Source organism: Antedon bifida, chromosome 3 (genome assembly GCF_963402885.1).
Source record: "Antedon bifida chromosome 3, ecAntBifi1.1, whole genome shotgun sequence".
Taxonomy (NCBI): domain Eukaryota; kingdom Metazoa; phylum Echinodermata; class Crinoidea; order Comatulida; family Antedonidae; genus Antedon; species Antedon bifida.
The window spans coordinates 33,044,131-33,054,930 of NC_136228.1; the positions used below are offsets into that span (position 1 = coordinate 33,044,131).

General features: G+C 31.7%; 1 long non-coding RNA gene across 1 annotated transcript; it reads right to left on the reverse strand.

Annotated features, from left to right (window-relative positions):
- Positions 1-7,766: 7,766 nt before the first annotated feature.
- LOC144837717 (uncharacterized) lies at positions 7,767-10,771 on the reverse strand. Its single transcript, XR_013611546.1, has 2 exons — positions 9,244-10,771; positions 7,767-9,041 (listed from the first exon to the last, which is right to left on the reverse strand). It is a non-coding gene; the product is annotated as an uncharacterized LOC144837717 (long non-coding RNA).
- Positions 10,772-10,800: the final 29 nt, after the last annotated feature.

Here is a 10,800-nt window from a genome sequence, read left to right on the forward strand (position 1 = left end):
CCTCGATTTATGTTACATAATTAGTTGCTTTTTAGAATTCATTGGACCTAATTCTTTTTTAAGCGTTATTTTCCTGTTATGGATTTACAATAAACATACCATCCAGAAAAATACAAATTTTATTATCAATATTAGTTGGTCTTCTATGTCGAGGCAATGTTTTGGTTAAAGTTAAATGATACAAACAAAGCAAGACACATTCTACTAGTCTCAGAAATGTCCACAATATTTGTATTACTCCAGAATGCACGTTGAAGATGGGCCATTTTTTCTAACTTTCAACTAATTTATTTATAGATATGATGATGAGGAGGATAGTGACTTTTAGTGAGAAATCTGATTTTCTAGGCATCCGGTTTGAGATAATTTACCACGCATTGTTCAGTTTGTTTTCACAAAGAATTTTTGATTTATATAAGGATTTAGTCTTCCGAGTATTGAGTAAATTATACCATGTTACATCCAAACTTCTGATGACATTAAGGCTTAATCAACTAATATCATAAGCCATGTTAAGCAATACAAATCATCATGTAGTACTACTTACCGTGGGTTGACCTTTTTAAAGTGTAACTGAACAATAAAATAAAATGAAATTTTACTCACCATTCAAGTACTAAGGTTGTAAAACTTGAGGTTGCGTCTAATGGAAAAAATATTAATAATGGATTACTTTTCACTTTATTTGTAAATATGTTATATTAATTTGAAATCTTGTAAAATCATATTACTGGTTGGTGAATGTCCGGTTCACTGGAATCCTGATAGGGAGACAACTGTTGGCTCAATCCTGCTCGCAGTGACGTAATACAGGGTTAGCACTCCCAAAGGGCCCTCTAACGCTAGGAAGTTGATGGGTTTAGCCAGTATTAGTGATTGTTACATCACTGCCTGCTCGGACAATAATTTATCGTGATTGCGGTTAGCGATTTACCATCCGTCTCTTAAATAACCAATCTTCGGTGTCGAATAAGAATAATGGGTAAAATGAAGTCTGTAATTTGCAAATGGGCTTGGAAACCCTATTTTACCCCAACATTCATTTACAAAGTTATGAAAGTTAATCTAAAGCTGTCTACACTATCAAACTAGTGTGATGTGCCCGTATAGGGTAGTGATATGCCCACATACGGTAGTGATATGACATCATCATGCCCATATGGGCACATCACATTATTTTGTCACATAAAGTTTGGTAGTGTAGGCAAGGCTTAGGCTCTACAATAAGAATCAAAAAACTTAATTCGGAAATTAGCGAAGCAGAATGAATGTACTGTAATGAAATCAGCTGTTGCTTATACACAGAGATAGACTTTGAATAAAAATTGTAATTGTATCAACTAAATCGCATGCACATCCTACATCATGTAATGCATACGAAAGCTAGTGTTAATGCACTATATGTTATATTGAAATGTTTAAGAATCTTACCTTTACCAGAAGCAGTGTTTTGTTGATCATGTTCTGCCAATGATTGAATGCGGCCATATCAACTGAAAACAATTACTGAAATTGGAATTCCCCTCTTCTGATTGGTTGATAGCTTTAACCAATCTCAAGAGTTATAAATCATTATAATTATTTCTTAAGACAATACCTCATCACTTGTATTGTTTCGGACACAAATATAATCCAGGGATAACTCAAGAGTTGTGTGGGGGGGGGGGGGGGGGGTGGAACTTGCTTTCAATAGTCTTAAAATGTTTGTATATGTGTAAATGATTTATATTCACTGTGTGGGTAAACTTTCAATCCACAGTTGTCTTAAAATTAACGACGATACATTTTATCATGTAGTATAAGATACCCATGAGGGCCTATCATTTATGATTTCTCTTTAGGTGCATATCAGGTGTTATACAAATATATTGTGACCTTGAATATAGAAAAGTGTTGATGCCGCACAGTTGACTTTAGTTGTTTTAATATGACTTAAGAAATACAGCGAGTAACACATTTAAAAATAAATTTGATCTTAAAACCGGCATATAAGATACCCATGAGGGCTTATTTCTGATTTCTCTTTAGGGTTATATCAGGTATATACAATAGTGAACTTGAATACAGCAAAGTGATGCCGCACAGTTGACTCTAGTTGTTTTAATACCTCTATTATGAAATACAGCAGAGCTACTCCATTTAAAATAAATTTGATCTTAAAATCGGCATATAAGATACCAATGAGGGCCTATTTCTGATTTCTCTTTAGGTGCATATCAGGTATATACAACAGTGAACTTGGATACAGCAAAATGATGCCGCACAGTTGACTCTAGTTGTTTTAATACCTCTATTATGAAATACATCGGAGTAACACATTTTAAAATAAATTTGATCTTAAAACTGGCACATTAGATACCAATGAGGGCCTATTTCTGATTTCTCTCTTTCTCTACTATAGTGAACTTGTATACAGCTAAGTGATGCTGCACAGTTGACTCTAGTTTTTTTAATACCTCTATTATAAAATACAGTGGAGTAATACCTTTTAAGATAAATTTGATCTAAAAACCAGAATACTATTATACAGTAATGCAGATAGATGAAAACTGATGAAGGAAACGATTTGAAACAAAATTAACATAATAGTATTAAAAATGGTTGATTTACGTGGTTATCTTACCGTGATGCTAGGCTAGCTGTCCTCCAACACGCATATTGGTTGTTGGGCACCTGTTATTGTCAAGCTGAATCACCTCCTATGATTGTACAGTAGTTGGAAAATCGTTATGTTTATATTAGATGGTTAAATGATATATAATAAATCATAATAGACTTGACACTAATGGATGTTATAAGAAATACAGGCTATACACTTCCCATGAATACTTCCAAGTAACATCTGTGACAAAGGATGACATTCAATAAAATACATTAGTTTTTCTTAAGCATGTTGAAAAAAACTGGTTTTAAGTGTCTGAGATGCGTCTACTTCTGTGTCTTGTCATGTCAGTCAATTTGTTTCCTTTTTGTAATTACAATCTCTTGTTTTCCGTGGTTTATTTTTACAGTAAACTAAAATGTTTAAATCAATTATTAACATATTTTAATTGATATAATAAGTGGATTATATGTTGATTTTGACGTGACAGTGTTGGTGGAGTGATGGCGTCATGATTTCCCAAGAGGAAAGCTAAAGTCTAAAGCTACAAGAGTGAGGCTCATTATGTTGCTATTATTGTGATGAAAATTTAATAAACAAATCAATAGATTATAATACATATAGCATACACTATTATGGGGTTGGTATAAAAAAACATGTTTCTTGTAGCAAGAGACAAAAGAATTTTCAATCACGCTGGTTTATTAACAAATCTTTAAAACATTAAAACAACATTTTGTGAATGAAATGGAATTAATTATATCAACTGTAATTTATTAATGCTTTATTGATTTATTAATACATAATTGAGAGTATAAATATAATTTTATTTATGTTTTATACTGTATAATCAGCAAATACATCAATTTTCATAGCAGATGTTTCAAAATCTACTGCTAAACGCAGTTAATAGGAAATACAGAGAAAGCGATTAAGGTTTTATGGAAATTGTGGGTTCCTTACGTTTTATTAAGAAAAACAGATTGATTTTCATGGACCTTGATATTATGTAAATTGTTATATCATTCAAAAACTCTTATGAGGCGGACATTACTTCATATTCAGGTCAGATTTTTCAAGTAGGTTAAAGATAGTATCGTCCCCCAAAAACATGAAAATATGAAGATTATTAAAATCGAAGTTATTCACTTCTGTAAAAAAAACACTTATGTTTTCACCTACCAAAAGACAAAAGAAACAGTTAATTTTTACCAAAAAAAGACTGTCTGACAGACAATTTAAGTACTTTTTGCTTTGAATTACATTTTTTTCAGGTAAATCATTTTTTTTTCGATCAAGTGAATAATTATTAGATGACATTAAAATGGCCACATTCAACCAAAAAAAAAAAAAATTAGTTAGGGGGACAATATATCTTTAACAAAAATGCCAGTCATGGCTCTCATGTCATCAAACTGTTGAATGTTAAAAGATTGAAACGTTGGTACCTCATCAACTCACCCTATAAACCTTGTAATTTATGAATTTACGAAAGGTTACTAGGGACCACGAGAAAAAGAGAAGAAACGTGGTGGGAGGTTGCCGATTGGGTGGAGAAGAAAATAAATAAATATACCACTGGTCATTATATCAACATTTATTTTATTTATACAATTTTATAGTGAAACCAATGGGATTCAAGTATAGAGAAGGATGCAATAGGTACATACATACTGTAGCTAAGGAGAGGTGTAAGAATGAAATATCAATAGCAGAGGCATAGGCTGGTTGGGGGGGGGGGGGGGGGGGGGGCGGGTAGTATAAGAAAAGCTGCTAGGTCCCCGGAAATTGCACTCATACATTGACATATTAAATAAAATTATAACTCTACAGGACCAGCCCACCATGATTGGTTGAGGCTGAGCTAAAAGAATTTTGAAAAAAATGCACTTATTTTTACTTGAAATATGAAACGAAATATAGTATCCAGAACCAGCTCTAACATCGTTGGGCTGAGCTAAGAAAACTGCTAGGTCTTTATAAATGGCACTTATACTTTGAAAATGTCTGACCTAGAGGCTTAAAAAAGGGGATCTAAGCAAGGAATGGGTATACTGTAGGAAGGTATCCCTGGCCATTATGCATAAAATATCCCTCGTTTGTTTCTGTCCTATGAATATGGGTGTCTCAGAAGGTATTGTAATACTGAAAGTCAGTAAAAAGAAGGGCAAAATAATAAATATCTTCAAAGATCAGTTAATGGAGACAAATTGGTACTTAATACAGCTTTATTATCCAAATAAAAGATTCTGATAGGGATTAAGTGCCATATGCACAAGTCTAGACAGGGAAAACTGATCATCATGTTCTGTATAAAAAGATGAAATTTGTAAACAAATTCTTTACAAATGTATATAAAATATTATTTTGGAATATTATACACAGAGTTTTGTAAATAAAATAAATTTTTGGATAGATGACAACATAATAACATAATGAAAGAATATACAGTATAGGAACAATCTTTTTTTGTGATACGAGTGAAGGTCCACTAATCATATTCGTCAAGTATGAAAGTGTAACACATGCCTCAAGCAGTGAAATACACACACTCAAGATTCAATATTTTCACAGTATGCATTTCATCATCAGGATCGGTAAAAAGAATGAGAGTAGTTAAAATTAACGTCTTGATGCTTAGAGATGTGCTGCTGTAGATATGACATAACATTAATTTCTAGGAATGTTAATACATAAAGTGGCTCAGAATATGGTAAAAAACAAAAGGTCATAGATAAAAAATTCAGATTACCATAAAGCTGTCTACACTATAAAAAAAGTGTGATTTGCCCAAATAAGGTAGTGATATGCCCAATTATGGTAGTGATATGACATCATCATGTCCATATATGGGCACATCACATTTGTCACATAAAGTTTGAGCTTAAAGGCCATGAAACAGAGTAGTGACAGCTTGTACAATAAAGTGTGACCAAAATGTCCTATATTTTGCATTGTAAAATTCATTCATCCCTTTGATCCACAATATGTAGAGTGCAGAAGTTTGGAAGAGGTCGTCCAGGGTTCCCCTTACATTGTGACATTATTAAGGACAGAGAGAGCAACATGCTACTTCAAATTGTCACTCAACATAAACATACTGTATTTTATCTGGTACTTACTCTAATAGTTTTAAACATTACAAGATGTTATTTAGTAAACAAATGTCAAAAATGCCATTCAATTTAAACTGTATCCATGACTACAACAGACGTTTCTTTATATAAATGTCAAACTCAATATTGTATAAACCCAATATTATAATTAATCATATTTTGGATTAATCAAATTAAATATTATAAAAGTCCTTATATATATATTTTTTTCAATTTAACTTTAGCATAGTTAAACATGGTTATTATGTAATTTAAAAAAACATCTTAGTTGATTATTTATATATATATAAATGTTGTAATAATCATTCTTATATTGTTCCCAGGCTCCAAGGACTTATTCTACTCTTCAATCTATTTACAAAATACAATTTTCTTAATCATTTAAGGGAATTACTCATTTTATAACCTTTAGTACAATTTCTTTAATTCATCATTTATTTTGATGAAACGAAAACATTCAATTCAATGTCATATGTTTTCTGATTTACTGAATGTATTTAGGAGCATGATCAATTAAAAAATGTGTGTCTACACTATCAAACTTTATGTGACAAACAAATGTGATGTGCCCATATATGGACATAATGATGTCATATCACTACCATATTTGGGTATATCACTACCATATTTGGGCACACAGTTTAGTTTGATAGTGTAGACAGAGCTTTAGATCTTCTATAGTGATCTCCTTTATACAACCTACATATTGGCTCCATGCCAGAGCCATTTGCAAACTCGATTCTCTCACTGCAATTATTCTGCTGATTTGATTCTAGACTACAACTACATGGTAGAAAAGACCCCCCCCCCTCCCAAAAAAACCCCCCTAAATGAGCATTTTGTTTAAACTGGACCTAAAGTTTATAGTCATTATCCGAGAAGACTCGTTCTACGATGAGACCCATGGAGCGTGTGATCCTGAAACCCTTGCCACAAAGCTATGGATTACAGTTCCACTGTCTTAATCGCTCGACCATGCATACAATGAAACTGCAGGAATTAGTCACTAGTTTGAAACTGTAGTAGATGTTATTCAACCCATCATATACATGGGTATTAGCACCTTATAACAACTGATCTTCTTGGAATAGAATCATTATAAACTACTGTACACTGTAATCTGTTCGTTAGGGAATAAACGTTATTGCAAAGCATCCTGAATGATAAATTTAAAGGTTTTCCCATTATAAATTATTCCCACATACCACGTCCTACTTAGTTTCTAACATATGAGGCTCTGAAAATGCTTAAAACATCAGATGTTTTGCTTATTAAAAAAAAAAACAACAAATTCTATTGTCTTTCAGCTTGAACTGTGGGCTTGGTTACGACACGGAACATATGGCATTGCATAAACACGTTCGCATGTACTATAATATTGATTGCAAATGTTTTACAGGTCCTTTTTACGCACCGATATATATTTTATGAACGCGGCACATTTAATATCATCAGACACGATTTAATTAGTCCACAAGATCATGAAAGGCATGTTTTTTTATATTTACATTCACAGCTCTATTCGTGCACGCTTTATAAATTTTAATAATATATTAATATTAATAAAATTATTAAATTAACAGGGAATAATAAATAAATCATGTTATACAAGGTTGACTTTTTAAAATTATAATAATGATGATAAAATTATAGTATGTTTCACAGCCAGGAGAGACAGTGTATTGTTAATGTAATGTTTGTAACGGTAATATGCATAAAAAGAAAAATGAAGGAAAACAGTGAAATATGGTTAGCCAAGTAATCTGGCCACCTACAATAGCCTGTGTCTTGGACAGAGGAGAAAGCCAACAGGCTGTAAGAAATGATATGAACTTTACGAAATGAGTATGTTATAAAACGCATCAGTGAATAGAGATATCGTTTATCTGCATAATTATTAATATCATTAGTAACAAATAAGTATTAAACAATTCAATTTAGACAAAATGATTTGTTGTTATGTAGAACAAAAAATGATTTTTAATATTGTTTATGTTGTAACATAAATATTAGTTATAAAAAAAAAACAAACAGAACTACAAAGCATTAAATTCCAAAAGTTATTTATTTTCTATATAATAAAACACATATTAACATAGATTATTGTAACCCGTATAATTAAGAATAAAAAGGTAGGCCGTACTGATTGGTCACTGTTCAATAAAAGTTTAGAGGATGATGGGGGTTATATCTATATCCCAGAAGCAAAGTTGATTTGGATCACTAACTAACTAACGTAAAACTTGTTAGTAAGAATAACTGTTAGTTTATAACAAAATTAACTCAACTCATAATTTGTGGCACATTCAAGCGAAATCGGACATAAGTCGCATGTGTAGATTTGTAGAGACAGCCAAAAATAAAATAATATATAAAAGGCTGTTTATTTTTTTGTATTTGTCATTTCCTGTTAATTAACTTTAGAAGCACGTTTCTCAAAACACTGATTGTAACAGCCAAAACTTTAGACTGAGATATCTTTGGTATCAAGATATTTTTTTCAGCATTTTAAATCTTGGATTATGTATCTAAACCTCCCACATACAACCATCAGCTCCGACGCGTTAGATCGTTCACCCTCCCCAAAGTCAGGACACAACGCACAAAAAACTTCATTACTTTCCACGGAGTTTTCAATGATTGGTCAATGATCAGAAACTGAGTTATGATAAGCAAATTTTTTTTTGGTTTGTGTTACTGGATGTACTATTATGGCCATTGAAAGACTGATTTGTGGTTTGTGTTATACTATGTTTTTTTTTTTTATTTGATAAAGTTTTTTTAATATTTATGTCAACTTCATCACTGATGAAATAAAGGAAATAAATAAATGTAGTTTCAGTATTTCTGAAAATCTCAATTTTGAAAATTCCGACTTTTGTCTGATTTCCCTTGCATGTGCCACATTTATGGATATTATGTATACTTGTAATATTAATACTTGTATTACCACAGATAAAACTATATAGTACGACTAATCCTGCCTCTGTAGATATGATGTAGAGGGCTTTATTTATTAATGGGTCCTTCGAATACTGGCCATCATTTATTTGTATACAGAATATAAAGACAAACAAACAATTAACAAAAGTTGATTTGTGCAAATGAATGGAAGTGAATCGCATATTATTGACTTACTATAAAACATTGTTAAAATACATTGACAGTACAAGTTACAATCCATTTATCAGAAACTGGACACACTTATACTGGCCTAAAAACTAGACAATCATGAAAATTGTTCACATGTGGACTGGCCATAACTGGATACCCTTATCCTGGCCTAAAACCAGACAATCTTGGCTGGCCCAAACTGGACACCCCTTGGTCTGGCCCAAAAATTGTACACATGTGGATTGGCCCAAAATTGTACACATGTGGACTGGCCCAAACTAGACACCCTTGTGCTCATCCAAACCAGACAACCTTGGGCTAGCCCAAACTAGACACCCTTGTGCTCATCCAAACCAGACAACCTGGGCTAGCCCAAACTGGACACCCTTGTGCTCATCCAAACCAGACAACCTTGGGCTAGCCCAAACTGGACACTCTTGTGCTCATCCAAACCAGACAACCTTGGGCTAGCCCAAAACTGGACACAGATGCACTAAACCAAACTGAACACACTTTGTTTTCAGACAGCCAAGTTGTTTTTGGGATAGTTGACTATAAATTCTATGTTTACAATGTAATTTCAATCACAAAAATATGAACTTAAAGTGCTTAAAGTGAAATGGTACAAAACGTACATTTCTAGAATAATATACTAATCTAGAATATCCAGCTATAGCTTACACCACGTTCTTAAATTGTAGGTATCACTTTAAAAAAAATATTAACTACGATAAGTGGGCAAGACTGTATTTTTGTAAAAAAAATAGCAACTGGCAAGCTGGTAATTAATTTGTAGTCTCAATTAGATTGTCTAATTGGCGTTTTTGTTTTCTTAATTGAAATTCCTTATGAAAAGAATGTATAAAAAGTCACAGTCTTGCTAAGCCAACAAATTAAATTTCAATATAGCATAGTGAAGAAATTCATTACAAAAAATGTTGTATGACTAAAATAATCATAATCATTATTTTTGTTTTTAGGTTGATTTTTAGATATTGAGAGAGTTGACCAAGTACTTGTTTCATTTGTAACATATATTAATAAAAAACCTTTTAAATTTTAATCTAAATATAATTAGTAAAGAAAGAAGCAAGTTATATTTTATGCTATAATGAATAATATATTATTAATATATAATATTTATACCTGTAAATAAAAATCTGCTATAACGATACATTATTTAACTGTCATATATAAACCAATTATAAAACTGATGTTTTTGAAAATTCAACAATGTACATCAATTTGGATTTAGAGGTTTAAAAAAAGGTGGTGGGAGTCTGGGGGTGACTTTTGATGATAAATGGTTATGTTTAAGAGAACAATTGTCAACAATAATTTAATATTCAAGTTATTCAGACACTTTTTTTATGATTTGTAGTACAATTATTTAAAAATAAAATCATAAGCATCTTTGAAATATGCCGGCAATAATTTGTAATCTCAATAAAGTTTTATCTACTCGCGGCCTTTTTGATTTCTTACAAAATACAAATTAACGTAAGTATTAAGTATATTTACACCATACTTTGTCAACAATATGTTGTCTAAACTTGAGTCACCCTAATATTAATTAATTTAATTATTTTCCCTACAATTGCTTGTTAATTAATCATGCCAGTACATATCCTGGAAAATGCTTGTGGTTTGTCAGACAATGTTTATTTGTTGAGGTAGTCTATGTTGTGGTTGTGCGTGTGAAATATTCTAGTTAAATTAAAAACAAGGAATCATAGAGATAATAACAATTTGAATATTCATGAGGTGCTCTTTACAAAAAAATGACTTAAAGTGCTCAGAAAAAAAAATCTTAAAGGTAAAGTTTTGAGAACAGATTTTCTCAATGTAGAAGAATGATGTATACCATAAGGTATTGTGTGGAAAAGGGATAATGTAGCAGCAAATATCACCATGTAAAGCGCTGTCTACACTATCAAACTTTATGTGACAAAAAAATGTGATGTGCCC